This window comes from Lupinus angustifolius, chromosome LG05 (genome assembly GCF_001865875.1).
Source record: "Lupinus angustifolius cultivar Tanjil chromosome LG05, LupAngTanjil_v1.0, whole genome shotgun sequence".
Taxonomy (NCBI): Eukaryota; Viridiplantae; Streptophyta; class Magnoliopsida; order Fabales; family Fabaceae; genus Lupinus; species Lupinus angustifolius.
In genome coordinates, this window is record NC_032013.1 from 25,662,458 (window position 1) to 25,677,802 (window position 15,345).

Genomic DNA, 15,345 nt, shown 5'->3' on the forward strand with positions numbered 1-15,345 from the left:
ACTTCTCAAAAACTTATGTTAATCGATTTAATCATGCCTTAATCGATTAACAACATATTTCTAAGTGTATTTTCAAATTGCAAAACTCAAATACGTTATGCACTTAATTTATACATGTTCAACACTAAGTTTATGCCTAGGATGCACAGATTACATGTATTTATATGATGCATGAACATATTATAAATGACATATCTCAAAACTTAAAATGATTTAAAGTTTTATGCATATGAGACATGTATAGAGTTTACCTAGGCCTTAGACTCAACCTAAACTAATTATTAGTCTAAGTCTAATACCAATCTAGAGACTTAAGCATGTTGATTTGTTGATGATCTTCAAGCTTTCATAATCACAAGTTGTCCTCATCAAAACTAAACACAGAGAAAGCTTTCCAAAGTGCTATCTTGACATGCGCACTTTCAAAAATAAAGCCCTTGCATGTGCTATTGACTTGTTTAGCACTTTGAATTTATTATTTTAGTATCATTTTATTCGTTGAAGTTTGATTGGTGAAGACTATGGAGCCATCTAAACAGCCCCAAAGTACTCCAGAGTCAAGGGAACTTTTGAACTTTGTTTCTTTGATAAAATGAGTTCCCAAAGTCCAAATTTTATATATGACCTATGCATGTGTTCATATTTTAAATTCCTAGATCAATATCATTCTGTTTTAGGGATAAAATTCGAAATCCTCACTATTTAAGGGGAAACACGAAAACAGTCCCTAGTTGACACTTCAAACTATCTTATTTTGGCCTATGTGTTAGCCTGTTTTCAATTTACCTTAAGACCTACAATTTATGAGTTTTATGAACCCAAAAACTTGTGTCGCATTCTGTTTTATGAAGATGAAATGTTGGTTATGAAATGTTGGCATTATGTTTTAACCAGGAAATCGTTTGTGACTAAAAACTCAGGTAAGACCTATAGGGCTCCGGAACTCTTTGGTAATGTCTCAAATGACTCAGGTATGACCTCAAATGTCATATACATATTGCCTAGGTTCTGTTAGTATGAGTATCCAACTCTCTTAGGGAATTATAGAACACTTTTGAAAGCTTGAAGGTGATGAAAGGTTAATTACCACACCTAGAACCTAATTTGAGATTTTAACTCCCGAAAGTGCTAAAATTTGTTAGAGTCTTCAATTTGAGTCTATATAGAACAAGCCCAATTCTGTCCTAGAATTTTGTTTTTAAAGTAATACTCCAAGTCGTTGAGTTTCAGAAATCATTCCAGAGCGAACTAGGGCTTTTAAGTCAATTCTGAGCTTTTGAGCCAACAAATGTCAATGAAATCTCCTCGTGCCAAGTGAAGACTCTAATAATGTTGAAATGAAATATTTGGATATACTCTAATGTCTAGAGCCTCATTAAGACATTTTCCTTATAATCTTAATGAAAATTTACAACAGCGAAATTAATCATTCAAGACTTAATCAGGTACTCGATACTCAAGCAAGTTGCAGCAAAGAAGCGTTAAGTTCGATAGAGGTGAAGGTATGGAGAGAAGTGTCTTTATATATGAGCTAAGAAATGATGCCAAAGATAGTTGTGCATATCTAAGCTAGGCCATAAACAGATATAGTCGAATATTATTTTTATGGCTGCGAACAAATGTGTAGCGAGACTCAGTTTGATCGTAAAACAATTCAATTTAATTTACCATTAATATGATTGATTAATGTTATTGAGTTGTGATGAATGGTTATGCCCTTAGAGGCATTTGATTGTTGTGACAGATAATTATTATGAAATTACTTATTACTTCATTATGCTGTTGAATGTTGAACTGTTGGAATCTTACTGAATTGACTATTGAACTGTCATTATGTATTTTCATGGCATTCCTCATGGAAGCTTGGTATGATAGGCTAAGTTCTTTCCTTTTGGAGAAGGGCTTTGGAAGGGGTAAGGTTGTTATCACACTTTTCATACTAAAATCAGATAAATATGTTCTATTAGTACAAATATATGTTGATGATATTATATTTGGTGTTACTAATGATGTTTTGTGCAATAATTTTTCTAAATTGATGAAAGGAGAACTTGAAATGTCTATAATGGGAGAACTTACTTTTTTCTTGGTCTACAAATCAAGCAAAAAAATAATGGAATATTTATTCATCAAACAAAGTATTTAAAGGAGCTATTGAAAAGGTTCTATATGGGAAAAGCAAAGGAGTGGTGTGGATCCATTAGAAGCTAGGTCTGAGAGAATTCTTGGTGGACGAAGTGTTGTATAAATATTTGATTTCTTCTTAGTAAAGCAAATCTCCCAAGATCAGAAGTGGATGACTAGATGTAGATTGCAGTGGATTGGCAATCCAACGAGGACAAATCGACTGTGTTATCTTCTCTCTTTCCTTACACATTTACTTTCGTATAATTATCGTATTTCGCTATATTTGATTACATTCATATAAAGATTATTGTTTACATAAATTTGCATGATTAATCACTTAAATTAAACATTTTAAGTCCATATAGTATATGTCAAAATCATTTTAGTGTGGGACAACTTGCAGAGAAATGTTATGATCTAAAATTTAACAAGGGAGGTTGCACTATAAATGATGTTGAGATGGGCCTGATAGCAAAGACACACATGTCAAGGAATCGTCTATTTCCATTGAATATCAAGTATGATGCTAATTTGTGTTGCAAAGTTGCAACAATGGATGATAATTGGTTTTGGCACATGTGGCTGGGACATTTCAACTTTGATAGTATCTAGTTCATTGCAAATAAAAAATTGGTTATTGGCTTGCCTAATATCAAAGCTCCTTATCAACTATGTGAAGCTTGTCTAGTAGGCAAGAAGCATCAGGATCCTTTTCCTAAAGGATGTGCATGGAGAGCTTCTAAACCATGTGAGTTGGTGCATTCTGATTTATGCTATATGGAAGTTTCATCCAATGGAGATAACAAATATTTTATTACTTTCATTGATGACTTTAGCAGGAAGACATGGGTTTATGTTCTAAAAAATAAATCTGATGCTTGTGATACGCTTAAAAATTTTATGGCATATGTTGAAAGGAGAAGTGGCTATACTCTAAAAATCTTAAGAACTAATAGAGGAATAAAGTATATTGTTTGTGATGATTTCTTGAGAAAGCAAGGAATTAAGCATCAGATGATTGCAAGATACACTCCTCAACAAAATGGAGTGGCAGAAAGGAAGAGCAAAACAGTCATGGATATGGTTACAAGCATGTCTATTACAAGAAATTACCAAAGAGTTTTTGGGCTGAAGCAGTGGTTTGTGCAGTATATCTATTGAATAGTGTCCTGTTAAAAGTGTTCGTGATAAAACCCTAGAAGAAGCTTGGAGCGGGTGAAAGCCAAATTTGAGTCACTTAAAAGTTTTTGGTTGTGTTGCTTATGCATATATTCCTGATCAACTGAGGAAGAAACTTGATGATAAGGCAGAAAAAGGCATCTTTGTAGGATACAGTGAAGAAACAAAAGCCTACAATTTTACCTTTGATGATGATGGAGTATGGAATGTGTCAAAAAAATACAAAGAGTTGTGGCCTATACCAATTACTATAAATGAAGAAGTAGATGATAAAGTTGATAAACTACTAACTGAATCAACATTGGACTCACCAACTCATAGATATCCACAAAGGGAGCGTCGTCCACCCACTCACTTGCTAGATTATGAAGTTGGAAGAGATGTTGATCCTAATGATATCGATGAAAAAGTAACTTATTATGCTTTATTTGCTGATTGTGATCCAGTGACAAATGAGGAAGCAATCAACAAAGATTGTTGTTTAAAAGCAATGGATGAAGAAATTCATGCCATTGAGAAGAATGATACATGGGAGTTAACAACACTTCTTGAAGGAAAGAAGCCAATCAATGTCAAGTGGGTCTATAAAAAAAAGTACAATCCAAGTGGAGATGTTGATCGGTTCAAAGCTCGATTTATAAAAAAATGGTACAAACAACAACCCGACATTGACTATTTTGACGTTTTTGCTCCATTTGCTAGAATGAACATAGTACATATGATTCTGTCCATTGATGCGCATAATCAATGGAAGATTTCTCAAATGGATGTCAAGTCTACTTTTCCGAATGGTATACTTGAAGAAGAAGTTTATGTAGAGCAACCACCAGGTTATCTACATCAAAGAGAGAAATATAAGGTTTACAAATTGAAGAAAGCTCTATATGGATTGAAGCAAGTTCCCAAAGCTTGGTACACACGTATTGACACATACTTCATCAACGATGGTTTTTACAAAATTCCATATGAGCATGCTTTATATGTCAAAGCGAAGCAGGTTAGAGATATTATTATTGTTTGCTTGTATGTGGATGATCTAATCATCAGTGGCCATAATCCTAAATTGTTAGCTCAACTCATGGACAGCATATCCACTCAATTTGAGATGACGGATATGGGCCTAATGTCTTCTTTTTTACGCATTGAAGTAAACCAAACAAATAAAGGAATTTTTATTTCACGAAAGAAGTATGCAACTGATATTCTAAAGAAGTTCAAAATGGAATCTTGCAAACCAATGCTGACTACGGTGGAAGAAATATTGAAGCTTGAAAGAGAAAGTGGTGGTGAACTTGTCAACTCAACAAATTTTAGAAGGTTAGTGGGAAGTCCCAGGTATTTGACAGCAACAAGACCTCACATAGTTTATGGAGTTGGACTTATAAGCAGATTCATGGATTCACCATGACAATCACATTGGCAAGCTGCTAAGCGGATTTTGAGGTATGTCAGAGGTACATTGGATGAAGGCATTTTTTATTCTAGTTCTAACAAGCTAGAGTTGATTGGATACACAGATAGTGATTGGGAAGGAGAAACTGAAACTCAAAAAAGCACTTCGGGTTTTGCTTTTCATCTTGGAACAGGTGTATTCTCTTGGTCCTCCAAGAAACAACAAGTAGTTGTTTTGGCAATAGCGGAAGTAGAGTATAATGCAGCAACACATTGTGGTCCTCAAGCAATTTGGTTACGAAGAATATTGAGTGAGTTGCAACATCAGAAAGATGGAGCCACAAAGATATTTTGTGACAATAAATCAACAATTGCTCTAACAAAGAATCCAGTGTTTCATGGGCGTAGCAAACATATCGACATCAAACATCACTACATTCGCGACTTGATTAGAGATAAAGAAATTGTAGTGGAATGATTGAGCCAAGTTTAAGGGAGGATGTTGGAGGTTAAACTTGTCCAACATTAATTGCAGGAAGGTTCAACAAATATCTTGAGATCAAAAGCTTAACTATTAAGTTTTTGAAAAGTCAAAAAAAGGTGAACATGTTGTAGGCAAATTGAAGACCATGAGCTTGTTATCTTATCATCAAAAGTTGATAAAGTTCCATAACTGTCTATTAGTCACCAAATTTTTAACTGACTCATATAAGTATAAATAGGACCTATTCTATGACTTGTTTTATTGTGAAAAAGTGTATAGCAAAACATAATCAAAGTGAAAAAGCTCTAGCGAGCTTAGTGAAGGTTTGAGATAGTTCTAGTGCTAGTTTGTGTGTGTAATTTAGTTACAAAGTGTTTGAGTGTATTATTGTTCATTCAATACAAATATATGTGTTATATTTTCTTCCCATATCATCTCTTTCTACAGGAAATTTCAATTTTAATTGACAACACTACTTTTAGTTAGGCTCATCTAATTTTAATAATTAAATTATATTTTTGTAAACATTTTTATATTAATATTACATATAAAATAATATTAATTATATTAAAATAATATGATTTTAACATTCTTATATAATATAACTAAGTAGGCCAGCCTGTTAGACTTAATAGGCCTTTTAGGTAGTCCAAAGTCTGGTCTGTTAAGCTAAATAGGCTTTTTATGAAGTCTAAGTCTGACTTGTTCATGCAAAAAGCCTAGCCTAGCTTGGCATGTTTAGGCCAAGTAATAGACCCCTAATAGGCGGTCCGGTCTGTTTCCACCCTTAATCACAAGTATTTTTCCTTCTTTTTCCAGTTTCTTCAATTTTATGTTATTCTCTCTATTCTTATTCTTTCTTTTCATAAGTAACACATTGACTTATTAACAGTAACTATTGCATTTCAAAATAATAAGAATAAATGTTAATAAAACAGTAAGTGTCATAATTGTGAATAATTATAATAAATATTAATATAATATTAGTATATATTAAATTAATTTTTCCATGATTCCAAATAATAAAACTTTATTTGTCACTTAATCAATTTACATAATTTTGATAGGTAGGTTTTGCCTTAAGTTGTATCTACCTCCTTGTTAAAAGAAGGAAGTCGATTTATGACCCATGTTGTCTCAAAGCTATTAATTTCATTACATTAATTAAATATTTTTATCATCAAATAAATTTGTTAAATTTTGATAGTAAGGTCATGACTCATGACGTCATTGCTTTCTTGCTCAAAGACGGAAGTCAGCCTACGACCCACTTCGTGTTTAAGCTATTAATTTCATCTAATTAAATTGAAATAATCATGTTAATAGTTTCTAAATCAAAAATATCAAAATAATCAATTTATCTTATACCCAAAACTACATTGTGTGGAGTTCCAAATTGCATTTAGGATACGTTGGAACAAGGTAAATTCTTTTAAGACACAAAAAATAAAAATATTTTATTTTCAAATTAAATTTTGAAAATAAATTAAGGGTATAATAAAATTCATGCAATTAGATTTCATCCAAACTTGATTAAAAAAATAAATTAGAGATTGCAATATGCAAACTGTTTCAAATGAAATAAATTTCATCTCAATTTGATTGCATTACATTTGTAAATACAATAGTATTTACAATCAGAATAAATTAAGGATGACAAATGATTTTTTTTCTTTTTATCTCATATTTTCGTTTTCATTTTTTAATAAAATTAAAATTGGATTTTAAGTATTATAATGATTACTTACTATCCTAATTATCAAAGAATTCTGTTTTCTAAAAAAATATGGCAAAATAACCGTAAATTTTATTTTCATTAAAATTTGAGCATAAAATATCATTTTATAATTTTATAAAGAGTTAAAAGATTGCTTTTACCGATTCGTGGGTATTGTGTAATACAAAAAATTTAGGATTTTTAGAATTACTTAAATATTTTTGTGCCCAAAAAGATGATTTTGATCAATTTTAAATTTGTACGGTCAAAAAAATAAATATTTTTACTCACATAGGAACATTACAATAATATTTTTGACTCGATAAAAATTATTAGTTTTTTTGTAATAATGATGACATTTTCTAGGGTGTCTCGGGACACAAAAATATCTCATTTAATTTTTTCTAATTAAGGAAATGGTTAAACTCAAATTCTAATTTGAAATAACATTAATATGCTAATAATTAAAAGAAATTTGAATTTCATTAGGAGAAAGTATCCTCGTAATCCTCTCCAAAATAATTATGATGGAGATTTGTTTTTTAAAAAAGTATGTGTCTAATTATCTCTTATAAATAATAGTATTGCCATTTTAAAAAGGGATTCCGAAAATATAAAAGAAATACACACTAAACAAATCCCAAAAAACACAAAACTAGAATGTCCAAGAACTTGCATGTGCAACGCAAGTCCAAGAATATACCTATCAATTTCTAGTGAGAAGCCACATGTGGAATTTGTTAAGGTTGAACACTAAATGAAGGTATTTAAAGCTTATTACAAGATTTGCCTTGAGCGCAGTAACAAATGTCATCATAATGCCAAATTGAAGTAGGCAATATTTGAAGACCAAATTATTTATCAACAAAGGTTTACAAGATTATAGAAAAATACTACTATTTGTTTCTTTTTCTTATCATTTTATATATTCTATATGATATTAGAAGCTAACAATAATAATAATTAATGAAATATTAGTTTAATAATTTTTTAGTTTTAATATAAATTGCAAAAATGGATAAAGTTTAATTATTTCTAAAAATCTCTTCAAGGTGGGATGATGTGCATACATTAGTTTCTATTTCATCACCCAGTTTCATTCTTACCATACACAAAAACAAAAGAAATTAAATATTTGCTCTAAAACTTAAAATAAATCAAGGACATATTTGATCCAAACAATTAGCTAGAGTACCATTTTATTACGAGCGAACGGAGTGCTAATATATTCAACGATCTGTGATCGACTCTCGAACTCAAAACTCTAATATGTAAAATACCATTTTATCTAAATTGGGCTTAAATTGATTTTTCTATGATTTAACTACAAATAACATTGTGACGATTCCAAAAGAGGTCGCGTTGCTGAAAATCGAGACGTGATATCTAGTATGCCCACTTATTCGATGCAACATTCTCATCTATAGTACATAAAGTTTATTAACTTGTTGATATTTTATCGCCCAACATTCATTTCCATATAACATTACATATTTTACAATCGTGAGGTAAACCTTCCCCTCACCCTTAAGCTTGAGTTGCAAAATTTTTATCACAAATATTTATTCTTCGACACTCCACCATTTCATCCAACCTACTTCAATCCTATGATTCATATCTCCTTTATTTCCTCATCTTTTTGTATAGTTGACCTAAGATACTTAAATCTAGTGACTTGTAGTACGATATTATCCTCAATCATTATCTCTAGAGTAGAGTTTGTTTAACCCTTGCTAAAAGTAAATTCATTGTACTCTATCTTACTTCGACTTATACATAAACTATATGCTTCAGAAGCTTCTCTCTCCCAAGCTCAAAACTCTTTATGTAAAATACAATTTTATGTTAATTAGGCGTAAGTTGAGTTTTCGATATTTAAGTTCAAAGAACGTAGTGACGACTCCAAAAGAGGTTGTATAGCCGAAAATTGGGACGCGACATCTAGTGTTCCTACTCATTCGATGCATCACTCGCATCTCAACTACATAGAGTTTATTAACTTGTTCACATATTTTATCACCCAACATTCATTTCAATATAACATTGCATGTCTTACAGTCATGAGGTAAAACTTTCCCTTAAGCTTGAGTTGTACATTTTTTATCACAAATGATTCTTGGAGCACTCCACCATTTCATCTAACCTACTTGAATTCTATGGTTCAGATCTCCTTCTATTTCCCCACCTTCTTGTATGGTTGACCTAAGATAATTAAACTAGTGACTTGTAGTACGATATTATCCTCAATCTTTATCTCTAGAGTAGAGTTTGTTCATCCCTTGCTAAATGTACATTCCTTGTACTCCATCTTACTTCGACTTATACAAAAACCATATGCTTTAGAAGCTTCTCTCTACAAGTCTAACTTCCTATTTAATTCCTTTGTCAAATCTCCAACTAAGACAATATCATCTGCAAAAAGCATGCATTATTGGTACTTTGGAATTTATAGAACATAGATCAAAAAATGTACCATGAAAAAACAAAAATAGTGGCATTTAAAGTTAATTAAATTAAGATTTAAGAGAATATTTTTACACATTTATCAGACAATAGTGCCAAACACTTAATGCGTGTGACCCACAAGTGTACCAAATTATTGTTTAAGTGACAATAGATATTGATCCCATGCAAATATTTTTGAATTTATCAATTCTTGTTAATTAATTTAAGCACTTAGTGAAAAAGATTAGAATTTACAATAAAAGATAAAATATAATAAGATAATATTTGTATAAGAGAGAATAGGAAGATAAGCCTTTAGATCATATTTGATAAAACTTTTGATGGACCAGACTGTGACTAGGGAGCCTCCAACTACTAGGAAGTTCCATTGTTATCGGGTATGAGAAGAGTAGAGAGCCACAAGTGAGACACCACGTATTGAACCAAAACCTTAAGGCATTAGTTTCATGTGCATTTCCTACTTATAAACTCTTTCACTCCTTCGCGCATATCCAATGTGGGACTTCGCACTTGAATAAACCTAACAATCTCCCCTGAAGTGTGGGTACCACACACTTTTCTGTTCGCTCCCCCTTAAGTCCACCATGTCCCAATGAACTATCGGCTCTAATATCACTCTGATGGGAAATTCAACATAATAACAATGAAAACTCTAACAGAGTATATGCAGTGGATAATAATTTTCCCAACTTGCTAGAATCTATGAGGAGCAATAACAAATAATGGCACTAAGTAAGAACACACAAGAGACTTTAACTTGGAAAACCTTCCCGATGTGAGAAGTAAAAACCAAGGGCGTAAGCCAGTCAATTAAGCTCCACTATGATCAAAATATATATACAAGAGTGTCTCCAAAATACATCATAATATATGCTAAACAATACGACATACAATATAGCAACAAGCTTGAAAATGGGAACACAAAGTTGCAGAAAAATGGTGAACGAAGACTTTCCAAAGAAGGGTACCTGGTAGATGGTTTCCTCTGCCTATTAGACCTTCGAAGTTGAACTTGAGGTGGTTCAGGAGCATCACCAAGATTCTCATCTTATGACATCTCAGCTTCATCTTGACCAATATCAATGAGAATATCTAACTTATCTTCAAACTACTAATCACCAACATAATCATGTTGCTCACCTTTTTGGATGTTATTCTCAACTGTATCCAAATCGTGCACAAACGTCCAAAATGGATCAATATCAGACAATCTACTATCTTCCTTAGTGTAATTTTCTTTATCTTATCGATGTCTTCAATGGTTTGATCTTCCATCAACTTCACATCACGGCTTCTGACAACCTTTTTCTCAATAAGATCATACAACATCTGATGTTCATCTTCACCAATATCAATGGGAATATATAACTCATCTCCAAGTTGCTGATCACCAACATAATCATGTTACTCACCATTTTGAATGTCATTCTCAACTGTAACCAAATCATGTACAAGCGTCCAAAATGGTTCAATATCAGACAATCTACTATCTTCCTCAGGTGTAGTTTTCTTCATCTTATCAATATCCTCAGTGGTTTGATCTTCCATGAACTTCATATCATGGCTTCTAACAACTTTTTTCTCAACATGATCATACAACCTGTAGCCAAATTTATCTTCACCATAACCAATAAAGATGCACTACCTTATCTTCGCATCCAACTTGGACCTTACATCCTTTAGAACATGCACAAATGTCTTGCAACCAAAGACTCACAAATAATCATATCTGACATTCTTGCCAAACCAAATCTTGTCTGGCACCTCAACATTCAGAGCTCTTTGGTTTGAGGTTATTTGACTTGCTTGAATGATGGAAGCAAATACATATAGAATGGTATGTTTGAATGGTCTAAATACCATTTGTTGGGAGATCTTCATCCATAGGCTATAACAATCCTCCTTGGGCTAAGTGAAAGAAGCATATAATTGGGTTTGACACTACATATTGACCCAAAACCTTAAGGCATTAGGTCTATGAGTCCAACCACTTATATTCTCTTGAACTCATCCATTTTTGTCCAATGTGGGACTTCTTCATTCACACTTGGAATACCCAACATCTCCTCCTCAAGTGTGAGTTTCCCTTCGAGTATTAGATACACCAGAGCTCAACTTTCTATCTACTTGCATTGTCGTTGGCTTACCCTTTCATCAATGGAACATGTCGCTTTCACCTCTCGTTAGTAAGACTTTCGACACAAGGATCCCTCATGGATCTACCGACCACTCGTCGCTTCAATTCTCCATTGAGTCGTCGAACCATCGGCTCTGATAACACTTATTGGACCAAACTGCAACCGGGGAGCCTCCAACCACTAGGGAGTTCAATTGTTACTGGGGTATGGGAAGAGTGGAGAGCCACAAGTGAGACACCATGTCTTGAATCAAAACCTTATGACATTAGTTCCATGGGTCTTTCCTACTTATAAACTCTTTCACTCTTCCACACATAACCAATGTGGGACTTCACACTTGAATAAATCCAACAACTTCTACATGTTAGGTTACCGCTTTGGCTAACATGAGGCATTAATGTTTATTCTCTTTCATTAAAATTAATTTAAGAATGAGGAGTTACCTTGTTGATTTGATTCCATTATTCACAATGCTAGAATAGCAAAACAACAATGCTTAAAATTGTTATTTAACTGCTCTTTTGTGGCGTTTTCTATGTGAGCGTAGAAGTACATAAGGTTATATTCAACAACGTTTTTATAATGCTGTAGATAGTAGACATTTAACAGCACTCACTGAAGCAAGTGCTGTTAAATGTCTACTTTCTAAATAAGACAATATATCTCTCAAACATTCCATCAAACACATGACAAGCATGTCCAACTCCACCACATTTACAATAGATTTGTTAAATCACCAACGACTTCAACTACATTCAACCTTAACAGATTTCAATATTATAAAATAACATATGAGTAATGCGATCTTACGCAAATTGTCATTCTTTATCCTTCAATGTTCACCATATTCAAAAATCTAGAACACCATAGTTGCATAACTTCATAACAAATACATAGATCATACTATTAGTAAAGAGAGAAATAGATGAGCTAAAATAAGATAGAGATTTACCTTATGCTTGAAGAGAGAAACCAAAAATCGATAATTTCATCATAGTTGCATAACTTCACAACAAATAAAGATTACACTATTAGTAAAGAGAGAAATAAATGAGCTACAATAAGATAACGATTTACCTTAAGCTTGAAGAGAAAAACCAAAAATATGAAGAGAAACACCATAGTTGCATAACGATTTACCTTATGGAGAAAAAGAAAAGTAAGAGAAATAATAAACTGAGTGATATGTATTATTGTGTGAGATTTTGCTTTTTAATTTGAAAAGATTCTCGCTCACTAAAACATGCATTTAACAGCACTTATTGAAGAAGTGTTGTTAAATATATGAAGACCTTTAACAGCGCTTTCTTCAATAAGCGCTATTAAAGATAACACATTTAACAGCGCTTATTGAAGAAGTGTTGTTAAATATATGAAGTTTAAGATAACAGCGCTTATTGAAGAAGTGATGTTAAATATATGAAGTATGAGCTTTAACAGCAGTTGCTTCAATAAGTGATGTTAAATATAACACATTTAACAATGTTTTCTTCAATAAGCACTGTTAATTCTCTTCCGCCTTACATTTAACAACGTTCAATAGATAAGCGTTATCCAATGGACATTGTTAAATATCAATTCTGACGTAGTGATTATGGTGAGATAATGTGCTAATTGATCTACTTCCAACTTCAGACGATAGACCTAGTCAGCCAAAATTTAATCATCAAACCTCTAGTTTAGCTGAGTTTAGCCATGGATTTTTTGTCGAACACATTTTGACATGCAAATAAGTGGTCAACCTCAATTACATGAATAACTGCCGTAACATGTAAATCATAATAGTCAATAGAAGAAAGGATAAAGATTCATGAATTGCCAAAGGGCATATCTCTATCCTAGAAGTTTTTACTCTGAAATGTATGAAAAACTAAACTACTAAGATCCTATTAATATTTTTCCAATTTAGGATCAAGTTCATTTATATAAGTCAATAATAGAAAAATAAGAACAGAGAAGGTATCAATCGTGGACGGATAAACAAACACGTCGTGGATCATCGGTGGATTCAGATAATTATCTTGAAGCTTTTGATCGCACACTACCTGTAAGAGTACATGGTTGAGTCGTGTTTCACTTTTAAGCTCGGATTCTTTTCTATTGGACTCTTATTTAGAAAATATGCTGAAAACACTAAAATAATTACACTTAGCCCGAACTAAAAAAATTCAATAAATCAGAAATACAATCTAATTAAGCTATGAAATGAATGCAAAACAAAAAATAAATATTTTACAATTACACACATTTAAGACAAGAAACATGACATTCCCAAATTCTAGAGTCTGTTGAACTCGTTCACTATCATTAAATTAGGAATTTGAAAACTTCTTGATCGAATGTCTTTTAATCTTCTTTACTGAATATATACATATATATATACTAGATAACCATGTTGCAGAAGTGAGACCAAATGTTAGTGTGAGAATTGAGAATAATTAACATAAATTATTAGATTTTATTTCAACAATTAAGATTAAAAGAACTGATCATGTGATTTTAATCTTAATCATCTATGTATGATTATGAGACCCATTATTATTGTTCAAACAGTTTTTATATGATAATTATTTACACTTTATTACTGTTAGTATCTTCATGTCTTCTTCGAGCTTAAATCAAAATAAATATTATTTCTTAGAAACTCCAAAAGTTTCAAAAAGATATTCAAGAGTTAATAAACAACAGAACGTAAATTAAAATATGTAATTTAGGCATTTTCTCAAACTAGTTTTTCAAAAACTTCTTTAAAAGCCTACTTCAATTATAAAACAAGATGTACCTTATTAAGACACTAACTTAAATATACTCTTAAGGCTTCAATGAAATGACAAGTTAAAACAAGTAAATATTCATCAAATTATATTTTACTTGAAACTCAGAAAAATGATACTTGTTCCATTTCGATCAACCAGACACCTCATCCGCCAAGGATGGGACCCCCTCCAATCAACTAGGAGTCAAGCAAATACAACTTGGATGCTTACGTCACTCTTCCATGAGTTTCATAATTACCACTAGCACTTCATTTAATGCATTCCCCAAATAGACATTGTCACGCTGCCTGCAGATCCAACCTGTCCCTCTAACAGTATGGACATGAGTAGACCTACTACAAAGCGAGAATAGAAGTTTATGACACCTGTTGTCAATCACCATCAGCCAATGAAAAAATGTCACGTCAACCATTTCATTTACTATAAATAGGGGGTGACCCCTTATAGGAAGTATATCTATCTCATTCATCCCTTTATTAATTAACTCACTCACTCACTCACTCATTTATTACTTGCATTTACTCTCACTTGTTCTTTAACAATTCCCCTAAGTCTCATACTGACTTGATCGTCGGAGAACCTTTTCAGGTACCTCCCCGGCGGGTCTAGACTCAATTTCATCCAAGACTCAGAAGAAGGCCACTAGAACTGTGCACCAGATCCGATCATTCGACCAACCACTGAAGAACATTGGCACCATCTATAGGAGCTTATGTCATGGTAACCACTCGAAACAAAACACATCCTCCTAGTCAAATGGAACCTACAACAACAAATATGCCTCCCGACCACCTCACTCCCTCCATTGACCCCTTAGCGAAAATACAACCATCCCAACAAGCCAGCCAAAGCCATCCTCCTGCCCCGGAGCAGCAATCACCAATCACCAATCACCCAACAGCTCCTCCAAATGAAAAAAACCCAAGGGCAAATCATCCAGCAGCAAGCCCAGTTGTTGGCAGAACTATGTCAACTCAAATAGGAGCCCAACAATAGACCATCACGACCTATTGTTTATGAGCAACATGACGAATCTGATGGAGAACCCCGCCCTAGACACACAAC